The 20,869-nt window shown below is 43.9% G+C and overlaps 2 long non-coding RNA genes across 3 annotated transcripts; one reads left to right on the top strand and one right to left on the bottom strand.

The window, feature by feature from the left end:
* Positions 1 to 445: 445 nt before the first annotated feature.
* On the bottom strand, positions 446 to 17,443 carry LOC138803912 (uncharacterized). Its single transcript, XR_011365089.1, has 3 exons — positions 16,913 to 17,443; positions 15,722 to 15,873; positions 446 to 529 (listed from the first exon to the last, which is right to left on the bottom strand). It is a non-coding gene; the product is annotated as an uncharacterized lncRNA (long non-coding RNA).
* Positions 10,965 to 17,485, top strand: LOC138803910 (uncharacterized). Of its 2 annotated transcripts, XR_011365086.1 has the most exons (5): positions 10,965 to 11,196; positions 11,582 to 11,736; positions 13,260 to 13,314; positions 13,950 to 14,037; positions 17,326 to 17,485. It is a non-coding gene; the product is annotated as an uncharacterized lncRNA (long non-coding RNA). The 2 variants fall into 2 exon arrangements; XR_011365087.1 differs by lacking the exon at positions 13,260 to 13,314.
* Positions 17,486 to 20,869: the final 3,384 nt, after the last annotated feature.

Raw genomic sequence — 20,869 nt, 5'->3', positions numbered from 1 at the left:
GGTCCCTGCCCATGCAGCATGGCTGTTTGAGAGAGAGAGAGAGAGAGAGAGAGAGAGAGAGAGAGAGAGAGAGAGAGAGAGAGAGAGAGAGAGAGAGAGAGAGAGAGAGAGCACCTCCAGCCCTGCAACTTGAGAGTAAAAGGTCATCTCTGTTCTCTGTGGAGCAGAGGAAAGACCCTCAGGCACATATTCAACATCCACCCAGCCAAAAGAGCAAAGACACACTGCTATCTGATGAGTGAAGCCATAGGACTCCTCTTGGTTTGACATTGGGAAGACATGAGACCTAGAAATCCCAAACTTTTCTTTAGCTCCTCACTTTAATTTGTCTGTGAAACATAGACAGGGATTGATTCTTTCATAAAGAGGAAGCATCTCACGGAACACCAGCCTTTGAAGTCTCCACGCAGAATCTTCCATCTCAAGATGATGAAAAGTGGGGAGAGAGTGGGAAGCCTTTGGTTCTGTGATTTGCACTGACTTAAGTTCCTGGAGCCATGGTCCCCTGGCTTGCACATCTGAGTGTGACCTAGGAGGTAGGGATAATGGTTCTTAGGTCCAGCAGCCTCAGCCTATCTTCTACACACAATTCCAGCCATACAGCTGCTGTCAGAGTGTTATTCCGCACACCTGCCCAACAATTCTACCACACCAAAGCCTCCCCAGTCTGAGTTGTAATCAAACTTCAGCCTTCAGCACAGAGTACAACAGGAGTTTGGGTTGTAAGATACAAAACCCAACTTTGAATCATTGAAAGAATTGGGAAAGTTTATGGATACACAAGTCCAACTAGAATATTTCAACAAAGACAGGAACAGGTGGCTCGTGGATTTGGGAGTGGTTTTTTCTGTTTTTTTTTGGGGGGGGGTCCGTTCGTGGGGCCTGACCTCTGGGCTTGGGCACTGTTCCTCAGCTCTTCAGCTCAAGGCTAGCGCTCTACCACTTGAGCCACAATGCCACTTCTGGCTTTTTTCTTTTTGCTTATGTGGTGCTGAGGAATCAAACCCAGGGCCTCATGCATGCAAGGCAAGCGCTCTACCACTGAGCCACCTTCCCAGCCCTGGGAGTGGTTATTTCTAAAAGAGTAAAGTCCACAATTAGAGGTGACTTTGCTCTCAGGGATATTGACAAAGTCTGGGGACATTTTTCATTGCCATGCCTAGTGATGGGAGGCTACTGGTATCTACTTTAGATTGCTGTTAATCATTCTACAATGTGGAAGACCACTCTCTCCGCTCCAGTAGAGAATGAACCACCCCATATGTCATCAAAGCCAAAGCTATGAAATCTACATCTAAGAGGGCTGCTGTCACTATGATTGGGTTCCAATGATACCCATTCCCTGTGACTCTCCATTCTAAGTTCAACATACTGCTAGAAAACTTTTTTAAACCACATCTTGAGTACTTGTCAACTCCTGACTCTTCCAGCTATGGCCAGAAAAATAGTCACTAAATTTAGACTTGGGCACTGGGACCTCTTCTCTCATTATTAGATGTATTCCCAGAAAAATAAAACAGACTCCCTGTGAGTCATGGGGTCCTGTGGGTCATACATCTCAAGAGCAACAGCGTCGGAAGCCAGAGAGACATCACTCTTTAGAAAGATTTCCTAACCATTTAGAATCTGGTTTCACCAAATTATAATTTGTTGATTTATGTGTCCCTCTCTCCCAAGACTTACCAATCACTGAATGTCAAAGAGAGTCTGGTTATGTAACACAACAAATCAGTCCCAAACTTTGTATTTTCTAATCCTAATGTTTTTACTTAATGATTTTGTGAATCAGAAATGTAGGCAGGGTTCAGCTTGGTGAGTCCTCTGTTCTACACAGCCTCAAAATGAATAACTCACCAATATTCAGCCAGCTACTGGGTGGAGCCTGGGAGTCCAAGATGGCTTCTCGCATAGCTGGTTGCCTTGGTGAGAGAGAAGTGGGCTTAGCCATGCTCTTCCCACTTGACTACGGGGCTCTCCACATGGTCTTTCTAGAAGGGTGATTTCTTACATGGCAGATCAGGGCTCCACATACAAATGTTTCAAGAAGGCCTGGACTGAACTCGAGAAGCTGCATAAGACCTTTATTCGGGCTGGGAAGGTGGCTCAGTGGTAGAGTGCTTACCTTGCAAGCATGAGGCCCTGGGTTCGATTCCTCAGCACCACATAAGCAAAAAGAAAAAAGCCAGAAGTGGCGCTGTGGCTCAAGTGGTAGAGCGCTAGCCTTGAGCTGAAGAGCTGAGGAACAGTGCCCAAGCCCAGAGTTCAGGCCCCACGACCGGACCCCCCCCAACCCCCAAAAAAGACCTTTATTCGACAACCCAGAACATCACTTCACCTGTGGGTAAGCAAGTGGCTGAAATCACCCAGACAGAGGGGAAATAAATTATACCCCACCTCTTGATGAGAAAAGCAGCATGTACAGAAGGATGGAAAGAAGAAACTGGTGGCAGTCATCAGCAGATATTGCTCAGTGAGCATTTAACAGATAAATTAGTTAGTAGGAAGAGAGATTACCCTTAGTGAATTTATACAGTTGACAGGAGAGTTAAAAGAAAAGAGCACATAAATTATTTCTCCAACTATCAAATGTCATACAGTCTCTATTAGGAGAAAACATACTCTATTACAGATGAATGTTTTCTGGGTTCTCTGGACCACTTACTCTCCCCTCCCACATGGGGACATGACAGACATCACTAATCAATCACAACTCTTTCCCATTGATAGGCATCAATACACTTTTTAACAACACATTCCCATCATCTACTCTTAATTGATCAAAGTTGACAAGGAAGGGAGTATGTAGTTATTACTGTACTCGATTTTTGCCTGAATTCCTTAATATTCCTATAGTTAAGCCAACCTCACAAAGCCCAGGCTGTTGGTTTCTTTAAACATATACTCACAGGCCTTTTTCTTTTATTTTTTTAAAGGAAAATATATAATTGAAGCCCTGAGGAAGATGAAATGACAAACACCATCCCCCTCCAAAATTGGATTTATAATGGAAACAGAAACCGATTATGGTGGTGAGCTCTGCCATTATGAATTATTTTAAAAGAAAATCACTGCATGCAAGAACATTCATGTGATGTGTTGTGAAGGAGAGAGAGAGTCTGTCTACCTTGATATAGTTTCCTCTGCGAAAATTCCAATTTCAAGGTGAGACAAGCCAGAACTTGTACATCAGGAAGCAGGAAAATCACACCAGCTGACCACCACCTGGCTCCAAACTCATTGCCACTCACGGGTCTCCCCGTTCAAGTGGTTCAAGTGGTAGAGTGCTCACGTTGAGCTGAAGAGCTCAGAGACAGTGCCCAGGCCCAAGGTTCAAGCCCCACAACTGACCAAAACACACACACACACACACATACACACACACACACACACACACACACACACACACAACTTTTCTGAGCCTCTGAGTCCTGCCCTTACCCACAAGCAAGAAAATGGCAGGCTGTAGATGACCAGCAGAGGTTGGGGAGGTCACCTCTATGGTACAGACCCTCAGAAATTCATACGCTTGAGTTTGTCTTGTGCATATTCACCTTGCATCTCTGAACATGTTTACTCATGTGTGTGGTAGAAGCAATAGCAAGGCTGGTGTTGAGGAAGCCAGGCAGGTCCAAGAGGGGAAACATGAGAAAATGGGAGCTCTGTCTTCCTAGTTGAGCCAGGAAGAATGAAGAATGGGGTACAAACAGGACAATAGCACCTCAGCTCTGCAGCATCATCAGATGTGGAAAACCCTAGGCTGTATGGCTGTCCCCATGGAATAGAACTAGGCCCTAGGGGCTGGATTGGGCATCCAGAGCTGAACCCCACACCATCTGCTTCACTAACCTGCCTAAGAGGGCACTAGGTACCAGCCACTTCACTCCCTGTTTCAATAATCCTATGAGGATGGTGTGAGGTAATGTCATTCTCATGTTACAGTCAAGGAAACTGAGGCAGTGACAGGTTAATTGGCCCAACACTTCCCCGCTAACATGGTAGCCTGTGTATATATGTTTGAAGAAACCGACAGTCTGGGTTTTTAGAGTACTGCTTGACAATGGGAATTTAGGGAAGGACTAGATAACAGTTTTGTGAACTCCTTTGTTAACGTTGGTCAAGGGGGTTCAAAGCCACTGATCTGGGTCCAGAGGTCTGACCACAAGGCTATACCACCTCTCCAGAAGATGAGGATGACTGAAGAGAAGTCAGGACCAACCTGTTCAGATGAAAAGAGCTGCTATCCTTCTACTTCCAACACTATGGGGGCAGGGCTTTTCAGATTTAACACTGCAAGGAAATAAATGAACAGGGGCTACAGGTTAAAAGTACAGGCAAATCTCATACTTGCTATCAAGCATTGTGCTCAGTGAGAAATGCTAGAGAATAATCCACTAGGCTGCCATTTACATAACATTGTAAGACCTGCAAAAGATGATATTCACTAGATATGTGTACATAGATAGCAACAGCACTGGACCATTGCTGGCAGTGATGAACCATCCCCTGTGAGGTCCACCTTGGAGTGGGGAAAGGGCTTGCAAGTATTTCTGTAAAGTTACAGGTCAGGTTGGATGGTAAGAGCATTAGCTAGCCAATAAATCTCTCTGTATGATTTTCTGTGTGTCTGGAATACTTCCTAATTTAGAAAATGGTTTCCCCGTGCTAACATCTCAATAATGGCACCTGTTCCTTAGTTTACCCAGTTCCCACTCCTTCAAGTCAATCATCAGGAAGCTTTGAGCACCTGAAAATAGTAAGAATCACCAAGGGGCAGGAATATACCTAAGTGTTGAGCACTTGCCTAGCATATGTGAGGCCCTGGCTTCCATCCCCAGCACCACACACACAGAAAGACAATAACAAAACCAGAGATCAGCCCATGTTTGTTGCAAGTTCACTGTGTACTAGACATCATTAAAACTCTGCATACCCCAGCTCCCTTATATCCACACTAACTATGTTAGGCAGGTACCATCATATCTCTACTTATAAATGACAGGACTCAGGCCACCAGAGAGGTGGTAGTTTTCCATAGTTCTCAGATAATATGTACAACATCTGGAATCTGCCTTCATGTCCACCTGACCCCAAAGCCTGAATGGAAACAAATTGAGAAGCAAGAAGGTGACATGGGCACTACCTCAATGGGCCTCCAGCCCACAAAGGACACCACAGCGTCCCCGCTGGCCCAGCTACTGAGAAAGCTGCTGGCTGCTAGCAGGCACTGAATCCCTCTCAGAACCTGTCTTTGCCTGGAGAGAGACAACTCACCCAAGAACAGCACCTCTGTCTCTGCCTAGAGCAGCTGCATCCCAAGGCTGTTGAGTGTTGATGTGGGTGACCAAAGCCCAGCCCTCACCTAACGCTAAGTACTGTCTCAGTTCCAGAGCTTCTGGAAGTTTGCTGAACACACTACAGCTCAGCTGCTTCCTTCACCACTCCTGTATCTAATGTCCCTTCTGGTCACAAAGTGACCCAAGTACTCTGTCTAATAAGCTTTTGGAACACAAGTACTGGACTGTGAGGTAGTCCAATAGGGAAGAAAGGCTCTAGAATGATCTCATACTATACATAAAATGCCCTAAGAAGCAATCATGAGGATCTAAGGAGTTACAAGGGCTTCCTGGAGGAGGTAAGGATGAAGCTGAACCTTGCAACGTAGGACAAATCTTCAAAACGAAGTGCCCAGCGGAAGACTCTAGACATCAATGACCATGTCTGTGATTCCATTATTATGAAATGTCTAGAACAGGGAAACCTATAAAGACAGAAAGTACATGCCTATGTCTGGAAGTGAGGAGGTTGGGGAGTTAGGAGGTGACAGCTAAAGGCTGCATGCAGCATCTGTTTTTCAAGGGATGAGATGTTCTAATGGGGACTCTGGTAAAAGTTGAATTCATCTGTGAGTATACTAAAATCCACTGAACATTACACTTTAGATATATGTGTCACACACACACATGCAATGACATTATATGTCTTCTACATTGTTCTCAACTCTTGGTCTTATTCCCAAGCCCCTCCCCCCAGACCACCTTAGCAGTCAACCGCACCAGTTCCCACCACAACGAAACTTCCATAAAGTCCTCTTTGCCTATGAATTTGAAAGTGCTGACATTTCACCTCTATGCTGCCCACTCACCACCTAAGTCACAGCTGGATCTGGGCAGGGATTTTTGTTTGGTGAATGACAGCAGTCATGTTGCCCCTCCCTCTAGGGCTTCATCCACTGTCTGAGGCTTCACTAAGTCACACTGACCCATAATCCAAGGTGAGCTAGGCCTCTGCCCACCTTGTCATTGTGTATGAAATTGGCCAAGGTGATTGCTTAGATCATGCTCCAGCTTCAACTTACCTTACAGAGTACTGGAGGCAGATGGCGTGATGGCTCCTCCTTGTCATTTGTCGGGGAGGTGATAAGGACCTCCACCTATTGCTAACCAGGGGACAGAGTTGCTTCTCCTCTCTCAGAGTTCCACACATGAACCACTCAGCTATCTGAGGAACATGGACCTCATAGTCCAGTCTGGAGTCATCCAGGGTCCACCTGGATGGTGACCACCTCAGATTTCACTAGGCAAGTGGTTACCATGGCACCTGCTAGATGTGTACACCTTGTTGCTAAGGTTTAGCCTACCAGGAAAAAGTGCCCTGGTAGTTTGTGTAGGAGGAGAAGGGCTGGGGGAGACAAGGGATCATTTTCCCATGTGCGGGGAGAATGGGGTTGCAGGCTTGCAAAAGAAAGAGGGGAGGGGAAAGGGAAGGGGAAAAGGTAAGGGACAAGGAGAAAGAAGGAAGGACACTCGAGGTAATCAGAAAACCTCAATACTTAGTCCCACTCCATTCCTCCATTCCCCCTTCCCAAACATCATGTGATCTCAGACAAGTCACTTGCGTGCAAAGGTAAGGGGGACAGAAGAGAGAAGACAATGGGTAGAGCAGTAAGGACAGACAAAACTGGGTAGAAAGCCCAGTTCCAACCTCTACTAGCTTCACAAATGTAACTTCTCAGTTTCCTCATCTAGAACTGCACAGAGAAGCTGAAGTGCTAAGAGGAGAAAAGGAGATTCAAACTCAAATTCCAACACCCAATGCCCTGAGTCCAGCCCAGAAGCTCACCCCATCTCCTCTTCCACCTGGAATGGCTGCTAACTCTTAGTTGTTTTTTTTTTTAATTCAAACTACACTTTCCCAGTGATTAATCTCATCATTTGCCAAGATTATCCTTCCCAATTTTTCCCATTTCAAAAATAGCGGTCAGTTCTGCTTTCTGGCATTTTCTGTACTACTAGAGTTGAATCTTCCTCAAGGACATTAAATAAGGACATTAAGAAGGGCACTAAGGTAAGCCTATGTTTCGAAGGTTGGTTCTTTTCTAATACTTGCTAGATCAGGATCTGAATACCTAGAGAAGGAATATCTAGAGAAGGAGCATGGGGTCAGAGAAACCCAACTGTTCATGTTAAAACATGTAGTCAGTGCACTTTGCTTCTGGTCAAGCTACTTCTCTGGTTCCACAGCTACTTCTCTGGTGCACAGAGGGCTGTCTGGAAAGAGGTTCGCTTATCAAGTACAGATCAGTACTGACATCCAGTGGTCACAGAGTTACCTGCCTGAGCTCCGCATCTCTCAGATGTCAGTGGTGTTCAGATAAAAGAGTAGAAGGCGGGGGAGCTGGAGGTATGGGCAAATGGAAGAGCACCTGCCAGCAAACTGAGGCCCTGAATTCAAACACTAGTACTGGCACACACACAAATATACACACATACACATATACACACATACTTATATCTCAAGTCAATTTTAAGAAGTAGAATGAAAATCCAAAGAAAAGGTGAGTTATTTATTTGTAGGGTAAAAGGAGCTATTGTTAATACTAGTCAGAATGGTAGTTGAACAATCTCTCTCGGCCTTGTGTCCCAAGATATTGGCTCTCTTTTCTTTTTCTTGCCCTCTTCTTCCTCTTCCTCCTCCTCCTCTCTCCTCCTCCTCCTCTCTCCTTCTCTTCTTGAGGTAATCAGAAAACCTCCTCTTCTTCCTCCTCCTCCTCCTCTCTTCTCTACTTCTTTCTTCTTCTGTGTATGTGTACACACAACTACTAGGGCTTTTCCATTTCCTTATTTTTTTCCCTATGTTTCCATTTGTCTTTGGTCTAGGAAGAGTAGTTGTACAAAATGACTATAAATGAAATTCTGGGATGTCAGAGATAGTGTGTGCACAGGAAATAAAATGTAGACAGATGGTGTTGGAGGCTCCCAGAGTGTTTTCTTGGCTCTTTCAACTTGTACCTTCAGAACTCACAAATTGTTGGAGTGGGATTTTATAAAGTGGTGTCCCTAGTGGAGCTTAATCAACAAATTAGGCATGGTAGCACACACTTGCAATTCCAGAACCTAGGAAACTAAGGTAGGAAGATCTTGAGTTCAAAGCCAGCCTTAACTATATAGCTAAACCCTAGTATTAAAAAAGGAGAAAGAGCTAGGCAGTGGTGGCTCACATCTGTAATCCTAGTTACTTGGAAGGCTGAATTCTCTGCCCGAGAAACCCAAGTTTTCATCTCTGTGGAGGGAAGGACATGTGGTATATGCTTGTGATCCCATTAGACTAGAGCTCAGGGACCTTCTGGGGCCAGAAGTAAGACCCTATCTCAAAAACAGTCAACAAAATCAAGGCTGGAGGCAAGGTTCAAGTGATAGCCCACATGCCTAGAAAGTGTGAAACCTTGACTTCAAAACCTAATACTGGTGGCTCACACCTGCAATTTTAGCTACTCAGGAGATCTGAAGATCATTTTTTGAAGCCAGCCTGGGTTGGAAAGTCTATGAGAATCTTATCTCCAATTAATGGCAAAAAACAGAAGTAGAGCTGTGGCTCAAGTGCTGTGTACTAACTAACTAGCCTTGAGCAAAAAAACTCTGAGACAGCATCTCTTCCCTGAGTTAAGGCCCCAAAACTGGCACAAAAAAATTAAAAAGCCCCAGTACCATCAGAATATATTTTTCAAATCTCTCATGCCTCCTAAATGTATCAGAGGGCTTTGAAACCAAAGGAATAATGCTTCCCCTACCACCACCCAGATCTCCATCTAAATTTGCCAAGAAAAAAATATGCTAGTTCATTTAAAAGTGTTCATTATGGGCAGTTTATTAAATTTTAAGAAGAGTTGGATAAAGATAAAATATCTAGTCATATGGCAAACTCAGGCTCCGGGGCCAGCCATCTATCATTTCTCTCTTCCAGAATCCAATGAGAGGTCAGATAAAAGAGAACTAGAGGAAGACAAGAGCTACCAACGTTGTTGACTTTGAAGAACTGTGCCACTTGTAGACAGAGGAAAGCTGGTATCACAGCTGGCCACAGAACCATACCACTGCTACATGACTGCAAACCAGCAAATGGTGCCCCACACCTGTACTCTCAAATTAGTAATCAATCCTGAGGCTTCTGCCAGCACTGCCTTAGTAAAGCCCAAACCCTGAGGCTGCACTGGCCAACACACACAGTCTCTATGTCTCTCATATGCTCCCTCGTCTCACACAAAGGAGTCTGATTAGCACAATCTAAATCACACCAGATACCTGCAGCAAGGTAGTCTGGGAAACATGCCCACTGACTAACTTCTGCAGTTTGAAAAGGGCACCTAGATAGGGTAAGGAATAGTAAGCAATGCTCACCGATACCTTGCTTTTCTTTTACTTAAGAGTTGTTTCTATTTTGATTTTTTTAACTGAAAAGGCAATACATACTTGCTAACAAGAACAATGTAAAATAAAGTAAAAAGACACATGTCTGCTGTTCAATCCCATTCTTCAAAGAAAATGACTGTTACCAAATAGGAGTGTAGCTTGTCCAGGATTTCTGGGTATTATTCAGGCAATAAGGACAGGGAGTATTCTACAAACTGCTGTCTAATACATTTGGTCTCTTAAATACATATCCTAGTCCTTGTTCCATGAGTTCCCTTTCTGTGTAACTCTGACCCACATTTTAAAAAAGACCTTCCAGTGTCCTGTCAGAGAAACACACTGTCAATGAACAGTGAGGCTGTCTCTAATTATTATTCTCTCTATTCATAATGCAAAGGAACAGCTGTTTGGTTATTTGGAAAGGTCAGATCTCTGGAAGAAAGAAACATTGGCTAAATATTGAAGTATGTAGTCAGAAGAACTTGCTTAGATGGTTTTGTTTGCTGTTATGTCTTTTTGTGCCAGTACTGGGTCTTCAACTCAGGGTCTGGGTGCTGTTTTTTAGATCTTTAGAGTAAGCTCTTTAGAGCCATTTAGAAGGAATCATACTACTAATATGGGAGGCCTGATGTTTCTGGGGATCATTGTGTGAAACCCAAGAAGGGCAGATGAAGGGGTAACTTCCAGAACATCATTAGAGCCTGGATCTAGCATCATCTAAAGACAGAATTTTCTCTGAACTTCTAAATTAGATAAGCTACTTTACTGCCTAAAGTTTCAGTTTGTTAGGAGTTTGTTGGTCGTGTGCATCATAATGAGGGTTGATGAATAGAACCTTTTTTGCATATCATTCTCAGACTTTTCATGTAGCCTCTAAAAGCCACCTATATGTGGCCTCTGCCTCTGACTTCCGTCTCCAGTTTAGTTCCTGCTGGCTCTCAGTGAGAATGCTCAGAACACACATTCTAGAACCACCACCAAACTGGTAGACTGTGCTCTTGGAGATGTTGGGAAGATCAAATGGGAAGAGGAGCTACAGAGCCTCAATAGAGTGGCTTTACATAGCACACTAGGTAATGCTTGCTTTCCTCTGGACAGAGTCACTGGTAAAAGTTGAGCGTCCAGGTGAGCCCATCCAGGACTTGGAAGCAGGTGTTCTCCCTTCTCACTAGCTTTGTGACTTAGTCTTAGTTCCTACATCCTCTCCAAGCTCAGTTCTTTGAGAATCACATGATGTCATGCTTCCAGCACAATGATAAAGCCGCATTCCTCCCCATACTTAGAATTCTCATGCAAGCCAACTTTGAAGAAATCTTTTTCTAAAGATGTCAATAGCAGGAAACACCAACATGTGGAGCCACAAAATTGAAGCCTGACTGTCCAAAAAAAAAAAAAGCTGGTACTAATTCAGCCTTGATCTGGAAGGTTCTCCAAATATTAACCATGGCAAAGGAATACCAAGGGAAAGAAGAGAATGGAAAGTTACAGTGTGTACTTTTTGCTATGTGAGGTATTGTTTTGTTAATACAATTTGTTCTTTTGCTAAAGTCCCAAAGTGGCTGGTTGATGTGTCTGGGGAGTTTTTTAGTCATTCATGTAAGTTATTCATTGGCTGTGGCCTGCCGTTAGCATGCTGGGTATATGACCTAATAAGATGGACTTATATGAATCACGTGCCCTATATATTATAGGACTAGCCCAGTTTCAATGCCCTGCCTTCCTCCCTTCTCAAGAATACACCTCACTGGCTTTGTGCCCCATTTTGTTTTCTTCATAAGGTTTCTCTGCATTCAGAGATTTCACAGCCACTTATTTCTTGATTTGCCTGTGTGTGTTCTGTTGTCTCCATCAGAATATAAGTTGCAAACTACTTTCATCTCTTTTGCTCCTTACAGGATCTGTAGCTCTTACAAGAACTGGCACTGAGAGGCCATTCCACCATGTTTCTTGACTTGGAATTAAACCAAATTATTGAAGAGCTGTCAGACCATGTGGTCTGCTTTCATTTTATAACAGATAGTTACAGCACTTTTTGGAACCTCACTCTCAGGTGAGTAGGTCTCCCAGGAGATCCATGAGGTAGGTATTAAGATTCTCCCCATTTTACTTCTGAGAAAACAAACCCTCATTAAGAGTGGTTTGCCTGACACATGACTGGAAGGGAGATAATCAAACTTCCTAGTCCAGTATTCCTTCATCCCCACATAGGCATGCCAAGGTCAGATGAAGGGCAGCAGAGCAGAAAAGCCAATGAGGAGGTTTTAAGAACAGAAGAGATTAGGAAAAGCCAAATGTTTCACTTAGTCTATTTGTTGAGTTGTGATAGCTCTTCCAGGAAGCTTCATACTATTTTGATACAGATACTTCAGAGTTGCTAAACTCCCTTGTGACCTCAGAAATAAAGGTCTTCTGGGGGCTGGGGAGGGGAAAGGTGAAGGACAGCTCCCAGCCTGTCAAATGCTTGATGGGATTTTGTTTCTGTGAATCAGTATTTTATGGTTCAGATCTTATTTTTTAATTAATTTTTAAAAAAAAATCTAGTAGTTGTACAAAGGGATTTCAATTCAACATGTCAGTCTATGAGGACTGTGCATCTCAATTCAACATGTCAGTCAATTCAACATGTCAGTCTATGAGGACTGTGCATCTCAATCAATGTCACCAGCTTTACGGTTCAGATCTTCACATACTCCAAAAACTCATCTGTTGAAGGGTTGGGCCCAACGGATGGCACTTTTGGGAGGTGGTAGAGACTTTGAAATGTGAGGCCTAGCTGAACATAGTTGGACCATTGGGGACACACTCTTGGAGTGGTATTGGGACCCTGGCCCCCCTTCCCTGCCCTCTCTTTGCTTCCTGGCTGCCAGAGGTGAATAGCTTTGTTCCACCACACACTTTCCACTGTGATGTTCTACCTCACCACAGAACCAAAACAATGGCACCAAGTGACCATGAGTTGGAACTTCTGAAACCCTGAGCCAAGATAAACCCTTTCCTCCTGTAAATTGTTTTTCTGATAGTGTCCCAGTGATAGAAAGCTGATAATATGGCACATTTCAGTCACAAGTGACAAAACACAATTCAAATTCATTCAGACATAAAGGTATCTCATCTAAAATGGGAGAGACGGAACTGTAGAACTGAGGCGAGAGACTCAAATACCTCTATGGACTTCAATCTCCATCAATTTTTTTCCATATGACTAAGATCAAACCAACCCATAGCTCCTCTCTCACTTCTAAATGGTTCCCATTTAACCTAAAAAGTTAACAGAAAGGCACTTGGTTGGCTTAGCTCTCATCAACTGCTCACCAATGGACCAGTCAATTGCATGGTGGTAGGCTCACATAGCTGTAGATGTCTTTTTCTATCAAAGTCTGTTACATTCCTTTGTAAGACTACATTTTTACTTGCCCCATTCAGGGTTCTTTATCTAGATTCTTTTTCTGGATTCTTGCTTTGCTAAGCCCTCCTTCCTTTGTGAAATTTGCCATCTAAGATGTAAAGGCAATGAGATTTGCCCAGACTCTTCACACAAGACCCTTTGTTCATTCCCTGACCTTTTGGTTTCAGTGTTGGGTGTTAGCCAATCGTAAGAGACTGTGAGTCCTGAGCCTGACCAATCTAGGTAAGAGGGCAGAGCATCACAGTGGGGTGGGGGGTATGTATGGCTGTACTCCTTTATAATGTGGTGTAAACATTGCTTTGCTGAGTTCCTTTCAAGTTGGTGTCCTCATTCCTACATGACACCCTAATATCCTGAAATATCTCTAACAGCCTAGATAGACTTGGTCCTGTTCCTGCATAGTTGAACTTCCTTAGAGATGGACCAGTTATTGAGATCCAGGCATCTGTCCATCCAAATCACTGATTACTTTGCCATGTTGCCACTTCAGTTACCTTCATAGCAATAAGAGGTTTTTCTCTTTGTATATTAAATCAAACAAACTCTTCTAAGCTCTTAGCATCATTGAATGGGAAGGCAGAAACAGGCTGACCAGCCTCTTAAGTCCTTGCCAACTCCTCCCTTATGTAGTTTCAAAACAGTAGTTTCTTTATGGTCCCAGCTTCTTCACGAGAGCAGAACCCTCCTCTGCTCTCTCATCATCAAGCAGAAAAGTAGGAACTCAGAGAACCAGTGGGCCTAGAGAATAAGCTTAATCAGAAAGGACACAGTTTGGTTGTATCATGTCCAGCCCAGTAGCAACTACAGGCCTAACAGGCAAAGGCCTGAACAAAATCCAGATTTTCTCACTCACACAGATTACAACACCTCTAAGTCCAGAGCTCAGGCCTCATGACCGAGAAGGGGGTGTTTGGATGTGGAAGGCATACCTCTCCTGACAGAAATGTGAGTATCCTCTCTTCAGAGAAACCCAGGCTCTTCTTTCTTCTCCAAATAGGCGTATTTCCATCTAAATGGTTCCAGTGCTGCCTGTACTTCACTCCATGAAGGAAAATAAAGAAGCAACTGATGCTCCCTACCAATAGGGGGCAACACTCAGAGCAATTACTGTTGTGTCTTAAGGTTGAGACACGAGTGAAACCAAATGTTGCTAATGATGACTATGAATAACTAGAAACACACCCCTTTGCTTCCAGGCTGCTATAGGTGAATAGTCTTGGCTGTTCACAAATAGCGTGAGTGCCTGTGCAACACGATTACAGAGACAAAAATGAAGCCAGTGCATGCCACTGCCACCTCTCCACCCCTCCCCCACAGCCTTGGCTGTTTTGGAAGGAAGGCCGAAAGCATCTCTATAAGCTTATTTGCCTTGGAATGTGGCACTGAGCTGGGGTTGAAAGCATGTAGTGGTAGGTGAGTAATATTTACCTGACACTTGTAGGACAGACCTGGAAGGAGTACATCAGGGAGGCCTCCCCAGAGCCAAGGAAGAGGCAAGGCTAGAGCTAGGGCTTGTGGGGGGTGAGCAGTAACTAGCTATCTAAAGGTAAAGGGCACAGAGGAAGAATCCTATTAGCCTAGAATATTCTGGAAAATGCTTAGCCAGACCACAAAGGCCAACTCATGACCACTCTGGATATCACCTGAGGAGTTGATACTACACCCCAAAAATCAAGCAACCATAAATCCTTTTTTTCCAGGGAAGTCTGCTACCTGAAAGAGCAGTGTGCTTGTGAGCCACACAGGTGCTGGGACATAGCCAGGCCTGGACCTCTCCTGTTCCCTCCTCTTCCCTAGAAGCAGCCAGCTCCCCAGTGACCCTCAGCCTCTCAGTCCCAGTCTTCCTTGATGCCTAGCTGGAGGAGGTGAGAGACAAGGATCCCAGAAGGCCTTAGTGTAAGAGATCCACAGGACAGCAGCCCAGCAGAAGATAGCAGAGAACAGACAGTAATCTAAAAGCTGGCCCTGTATATAAAAAAGCTGCTGATGGCAGGCCAGGATTCAAAAAGGGGACCTCTTTTGGCCCAAAAGACATGGTGCTTGCTCAAGATGGCAGGGGATGGCACTACAGGTTTGTCATACCTGCTCCCCTCCCTGGTATAGTAGTGGGACTGCTTGCCTCTAGGAGGAAGGCAGACTGCTGTGGTTGGAGCTGCTAGCACTCAGCAGCCTTGGGAACCAGCTGTTCCTGGGAGCTGGGGACACCAAGAATTTAGGCACAGATTCAATAGGAGTTGGTCTCCTAATGGCTGTGCTCATATTCCCTTCCCACCCCCTCCCTTTAGTGGAAGGCAGCTTTTCTGATTAATTTCTGGCTGCCTGTCATTGTCTCGGACTTGCAATCAATCTCCAGGTGTGTCAGGATGCTTTCTATTCCCTTGAAATCACTTGCCTAGGCCTGCTGAGTTAGCAATCCTATTAGCAGGAATTTTTTTTCCATTGTGTTTGTGAACTAAAATAATAAAATACAAAAGCCCTGTCTCCAGAGTTATTCCTGACCCATGTCTTGGAACACCATCAAGCTCTAGGGGTGGGGGTGTTGCTTCTGCCCCTTTAGTGATGAGCAGGCCTGAGAAGAGGCATTGTTGGCCCCTGCAGCCAGGAACAAGCAGGTGAAAGTCCTTCCTACCTTTAGTGAAGACAGAACAATGCTGGTGGGGTAGAAAAAGAGATGGTGATGCTCCTGAAGATGAAATCAGGGCTGGAGGCTGGGGAGCAGGTCAGCAGAATTCAGGCAGGGAGATGAATTCAAGTCCTAGTTTGCCCCTGCTACCTGATCACCTTTAGAAATGATTCACACAATTTATGAGTTTCACATTTTGTCTTGGCAAAGAGGAAAAAGCAGCTCTTGCTTCATAAGCACCTATTTGGGGGTTAGAGCCCCCAAGCCTCCCCCTGCTTTAGTCTCCACATACACACACATGCTTCATAAGGTCCTTCTTTCAATCACTGTGTTGGGAAAAATCCCACCTTAAACTTTGTAACAGTTCATAGGCCCATCATATGGGAGCAGAGACACTCTTTTTCTTTCTTTCTTTCTTTCTTTCTTTCTTTCTTTCTTTCTTTCTTTCTTTCTTTCTTTCTTTCTTTCTTCCTTTCTTTCTTTCTTTCTCCCTCTCTCTTTCTTTCCTTCCTTGTTTCTTTTTTTCTGGGGGGGGGGTCCGGTCGTGGGGCCTGAACTCTGGGCCTGGGCACTGTCCCTCAGCTCTTCAGCTCAAGGCTAGTGCTCTACCACTTGAGCCACAGCGCCACTTCCAGCTTTTTTCTTTTTGCTTATGTGGTGCTGAGGAACCGAACCCAGGGCCTCATGCATGCAAGGCAAGTGCTCTACCACTGAGCCACCTTCCCAGCCCCCTTCCTTCCTTCCTTCCTTCCTTCTTTCTTTCTTTCTTTCTTTCTTTCTTTCTTTCTTTCTTTCTTTCTTTCTTTCTTTCTTTCTTTCTTTTTCTTTCTTTCTTTCTTTTTTCGATGGTTGTAGGGCTTGAACTCTGGGCCTGGATGCTGTCCCTCAGTTCTTTAGCTCAAGGTTAGCACTCTACCACTTGAACCACAGTGCCACTTCCAGCTTTTTCTGTTTATGTGGTGCTGAGGAATCGAAACCAGGGCCTCATGCATACAAGGCAAGCACTCTACCACTAAGCCATCTTCCCTGCCCCCAGAGACACTATTTCTAAGGAATTTGGATATAGACTTTGCTAAAAATTCCAACAGCTCCATCTAGCTCTAGTAACAAGCCAGGATGATGTTTTCACTAAACCAATTGATCCTCTGGGAAGGGTGAAAATTTTGATTTGTGAATACACTGAAGTCCTTGACTTACCTGGTTGATGGTCTCCTGGAAAATGAGATTGCTTCAGGTTTTGATATCCTTTTTGTACAAATGTGGGTTCGTGTATTGTTAGAGCTCATTTGCAAATGTTTGAAATAAGAAAGGCATGTGTTGGTTCAGTGTTTTGATTATTTGAGTTGCCTTAGCACCATTCTGAAGTCTAGATTGCTGAATGGAAAACTCCTGACAGCCTTCAAATGCATCTGTGGGTCTCCTCCTGCTTGGCAACTGGTGGCCTAATGCTGCCTTTCTTCTGTCTGTGAAGGGATAGCCACGGGCAGCAGGCAGCAGCTGTCACACTGTGAGTGAACAGTGGGGGGCACTTGAAGGGACCCAGCTAAAAGCAACCATGTGAAGAGCCAGAAAGGGTAAGTCCAGATGTGGTCCTTCCTGTTTTCCGGCAGCTAACACCCCTTGCTTGGACTGATGCAGAAAGTAGAGGCTCGGAGGAAAAACTGTCTCCATCTCCAGCCACTTCGTGAGGGATTATGGGCAAGTAGTTCCAACATCTTGAATCTATGTACTCATCTGTAAAATAAAAATAATCAAAGTAGCTTATTATGAAGATACTCTACAGAATCACAATGGTATTATGATTCTATAAGAAAATTCCTGTAACTTTTAGAGAAGCGGATTATGTAGAGTTCAAAGAGTCTGAAATCTGGGGTTTGCTTTAAAATAATTTGGCAGAAATAAAGTAGGTGATGATTCTGCTTATGGCAAGCTCAGGAACAGGCAAAACCAAACTACAGAGATAAAAATAAGATCACTGACTGCCTTGGAAAAGGGTCCCAAGGAAGCTTCTGGAGTCTGGCAAATGGCCTATAATTCAACTGGATTTCAGTGAAGATGAAAAGAGCATAAACATCTCTCAAAACACACTGACCTGTAAATGGGTTCAAAACAGTAATAGCTCTGTACATCCAAAAAATATTAACAATACTCTATATAAAGAATGATAAAAATCATAAACCAAATATGAGAAGGGTTTACATTTCAAGATTAACATTTAAAGGGGATATAGGAATTTTTTGTATTATTCCTCTACATATGAAATTATTTCACAATGATGAAAGTTTCAAAAGTCATCCAACTGTCTATGTTTGCTATCAATTATATCAAATAAAAACTGAAGGAGGGAAAGAAGCACAACTGTAAAATCTTGACAAATGTTGAATCTGAATGATGGATGGGGTTCATTATACTATTCTTTCTACTTCTGTATACATTAATTTTTATTATGCAAAAGGGCCAATAGGGCCTCCCTGTACCTTCTATTTGGGACAATCAGGGGTGACTCATATGTCATGCTGCTGATGCTGGAATTACCTGTGATCATTCTTGACCAAAAATACACCTCAACTGTTTTTCCTACCTTCAACTACTTCACTGAATCCTGGCTGTCACCATGACAAGGCCACCAGGAAGTTATAGAGAGTAAACACGGAGACTTTTAAATATTGTGGAAGCCAAGGAGGAGCCATTCAGGATCTAATTTCACTTATGCAAGGTAAACATTTGCCTTGGCTGAGACCCAAGGAAAAAAATAGGGGCTCGCAATGACCTTTGAGACAAATGGGACACATTTCATAGTAAGGTCTGAATTTCAGGAATGGGTACCTGTCCTTTTCCCCACCTACTTCACCAATGATCTTATGTGACCTTGGCTGAATCATCTCTTTGCTGGGCTCCTTCCCTCCCCTGACAAATGAGGGCTTGGACCAAAGGAACCTTGGGTTCTTCTAGCTGTGGAGTTGTTTATGACCAACAGTGTGAGGTGGGAAAGGACTCCAGTGTAGAGTGAGCAGCAACTGTATCCCATGGAGTAATCCTGGAGCCCTAAGCCCAGGGAACTTCCAGAACCCAGGCAGCAGGTGAACAAGAATGGGGACAGACAAATAACTATGAGAAAGATATCTGGTATGGACAGATCTCCAAATCCTCAAGAAAAATTGAAAATCTAGCTCTTTATCTCCAACTTCTTCACTTTCAAATGAAAGTAACACAAAGGTTAATAAAAATCTCTGTGAATGGGGCTGGGAAGGTGGCTCAGTGGTACAGTGCTTGCCTTGCATGCATGAAGCTCTGGGTTCAATTCCTCAGCACCACATAAACAGAAAAAGCCAGAAGTGGCCCTGTGGCTCAAGTGGTAGAGCACTAGCCTTGAGCTGAAGAGCTGAGGGACAGGGCCCAGACCCAAAGTTCAGGTCCCATGACCAAAAAACAAACAAACAAAAAAAAACTCTTGGGCTGAGAAGGTGGCTCAGTGGTAGAGCGCTTGCCTTGCATGCCTGAGGCCCTGGGTTTGATTCCTCAGTACCACATAAGCAAAAAGAAAAAAGCCGGAAGTGGCGCTGTGGCTCAAGTGGTAGAGTGCTAGCCTTGAGCTGAAGAGCTGAGGGACAGCACCCAGGCCCAGAGTTCAGGACCCACGACTGGACCCCCCTCCAAAAAAAAAAACAAACTCTGAACAATGGCTCAGGCCTGTAATCCTAGCTACTCAGGAAGCTTGAGATCTGAGGATCAAAGCCAGTCCAGGCAGACTCTTGTGAGACTCTTATCTCCATTAACCACCCCCCAAAAAGCAACCCAGGAAGTAGAGCTGTGGCTATGGTTGTAAAGCACTAGTCTTGAGCAAAAAAAGCTCAGGGACAGTGCATAGACTCTGAGTTCAAGTCCTAGGACACACACACACACACACACACACACACACACACACACACACACGCCTATGAACGGAATTAGGTACCCAGACTATCTTCAGTGTGATGTCACTAACCCCTCCTAAGGCTGAGGTCTCTGATTTTTTTCAACACCAGGGTTAAATTTTAACCAAAAATAAATACCTTATCTACGTCATCTAAATAACTCATATTTTTCAATAATTTTAATGTAAACAATCATAAAAGTGCATTGCCAGTGGTCTTTTATATACATAGGCATGCACATGTACATATGAAACCAAAAGAAGAGATTTATAAAACAAAACTTACTCTTACTACACATGGTGCACCCTAGTCTTTTCTGTTCTCTTTTATCCTTTATTTTATTGCTGGTGGTAAACCATTAAACTGATTTCATGGATCATGGTTGAAAACACTGCTTTAGAGTACATATTTACTTAATTCCCATTTAATTCTTCCTCTTGCCTTCTGACTTACTGCCCATTAATCTCAAGCTTCTTTCTCCTACTCTTTTAATCCAGAAAAGAAAGAATGAGAAAAAATTAGGAAATGTCTAAGGGTAGGTCAGAGAGGAAATTTCCCAGAGGTAAAGCCATCCAGGAGAACCATGGGGGTTGGCTGTAGTTCAGTAGGAGAGCACTTGCCTAGCATGTATGAGGCTCTTGGCACTGGAGATCTAAAAGAGAGCTAAAAGATTAAGGCTGTGCCCTATGAAACATGAAACGAAAAGACTACCTTTGTCTCTCCTTTGAAATCTATCATAAACATTTACATGGCTCCCATGGAGAAGGGAGTAGTTTCTCCAAGGAGAGGTTAAACTTTGGCATCCTCCTGGTCCACACAGACTCAGAAGGAGCAAAAAGAGCCCACCAGGTAGCCAATGTCTAAATCACAGCCATGAATTTGATGCTTCAGCTTCCAGACTTCTCTTGGAGAAAAAAAAAGGAAAGGTTTTAGATTCAGATGTATATGAATGACAAGGCAGCAGGCCTGGGAAACCTCATCAGTGGACTCTACCACCTTCTAGTTCATTGTTGTTGAATCCACAAAAGTTCTGTGTCTTTTATATAAGCAAAGGTTAGAGGGGGCAAGAAGAGACAGATCCAAGTCAGGGGACATCAGAAGAGAATGGATATGGGGCAGATCTGGTTTCTTGAGACTAATGCATCACTCAGCTGAGTCTAATGGTAATATTTCTAAATGATTTTGCTGAGAGTCTATAAGCTAGGACAGAAAGCCTACCAATGCCCAGTCCAGTACAGCA

Source organism: Dipodomys merriami, unplaced genomic scaffold (assembly GCF_024711535.1).
Source record: "Dipodomys merriami isolate MVZ:Mamm:240054 unplaced genomic scaffold, mDipMer1.0.p SCAF_35, whole genome shotgun sequence".
Classification (NCBI taxonomy): Eukaryota; Metazoa; Chordata; class Mammalia; order Rodentia; family Heteromyidae; genus Dipodomys; species Dipodomys merriami.
The sequence above is the reverse complement of the archived record's forward strand: the minus strand, read 5'-3'. Positions and strand labels throughout refer to the sequence as shown.